Consider the following 1527-nt stretch of genomic DNA (forward strand, 5'->3'; position numbering starts at 1 on the left):
AAGCTACCATCCCCATATATCACTAATTTGTGCTGTGTACCAAGAAGAACCTGCTTTAAATTTCCATGCCAATTTCCAACCCCCATACTGGACCAGGCAAGGTTAGTGGCTATTGAAAATACCACCAGGACAGGACTATCTAAAGACACATTTGGTAGTGTGTTAACTATACAAAAAAAGACACTGTACAGTTTAAAAACAAATCTTGCACAGCCTTACATTTCAATTTTTTTCTTTAAAAGGAGTGAGTTGTGTACAGGGGGGTTAATGCTTTATAGACCAAAAAAAAAAAAAAAAAACAAAAAAACTGTGCTATAACCAGCTTATTCATCATCATCATCTTCATCTTCTTCATCTTCCGCCTCTTCCTTTTTCTTGCTCTTTTCAGCCTTGACAACTCCCTTTTTTGCCGCACCAGGCTTTCCTTTAGCTCGGTATGCAGCAATATCCTTTTCATATTTTTCCTTCAGCTTAGCAGCCTTCTTTTCATAAGGCTGCTTGTCATCTGCAGCAGTGCTATTCCACATCTCCCCCAGTTTCTTTGCAACATCACCAATAGATAGGCGGGGATGTTCTCCTTTGATTTTTGGGCGATACTCAGAACAAAACAAGAAAAAGGCCAAAGGAGGCCTCTTGGGTGCACTGGGATCCTTAAACTTCTTTTTTGTTTCCCCTTTAGGGGGGATATAAATTCATTTCTCTTTCATAACGGGCCTTGTCCGCCTTTGCCATGTCTTCAAATTTTCCTTTCTCTTTGGCAGGCATGGTCTTCCACCTTTCTGAGCACTTCTTAGAAAACTCTGAGAAGTTGACTGAAGCATCTGGGTGCTTCTTCTTGTGCTCCTCTCGGCAAGTTTGCACAAAGAATGCATATGATGACATTTTGCCTCTCGGCTTCTTAGGATCTCCTTTGCCCATGTTTAATTATTTTCCTCAGCGAGGCACAGAGTCGCTCAGTGTCCATCTGGCTCTCACTTGCCCCGGTGCTGTCTCTGTGGAGCTCAGTATACTGCAATGGCTGTCTTGGGGGAAATTCTTAAGGCTATATGCCTTCTCTTGCTCTTTCAAAGCCAAGATGCGGGCTGAGAGCTTCTCATCTGTTTTCCCTAAGGTCGTCCCCTGAAATACTCAAGTGTCTGTGTCTTCTCCCAATTCCACCAAGTCAGACTGGCTGGATGTACATGCTTGGAAGACATCTGCTTATGCTCATCATCTCAGGGTATGCAGGGAGCTAGATACAGCGTGGGGGTTGAGGCATGTGGAGCATCAGGCACACCCATAAGCCTGCTGGAAATGTCCCCAGCAGCTGGTATGTGAGCCTCTTGATGGTGTTTTTATTTTTTTTAATTTTAATTTTATTATTTTTTTAAGATTTTATTTATTTGACAGAGAGAGACACAGGAAGAGAGGGAACACAAGCAGGGGGAGTGGGAGAGGGAGAAGCAGGCTTCCCGCAGAGCGGGGAACCCGACGTGGGGCTCGATCCCAGGACCCTGGGACCATGACCCGAGCCAAAGGCAAACACCC

The 1527-nt window shown here is 44.5% G+C and overlaps 1 pseudogene; it reads right to left on the bottom strand.

The window, feature by feature from the left end:
- Positions 1-323: 323 nt before the first annotated feature.
- On the bottom strand, positions 324-953 carry LOC114197754 (high mobility group protein B1 pseudogene; annotated as a pseudogene).
- Positions 954-1527: the final 574 nt, after the last annotated feature.

The sequence above is a fragment of the Eumetopias jubatus genome, unplaced genomic scaffold (assembly GCF_037043125.1).
Source record: "Eumetopias jubatus isolate StellerSeaLion01/CBP00866 unplaced genomic scaffold, mEumJub1_p1.0 scaffold_1, whole genome shotgun sequence".
In the NCBI taxonomy this organism is placed as follows: Eukaryota; Metazoa; Chordata; class Mammalia; order Carnivora; family Otariidae; genus Eumetopias; species Eumetopias jubatus.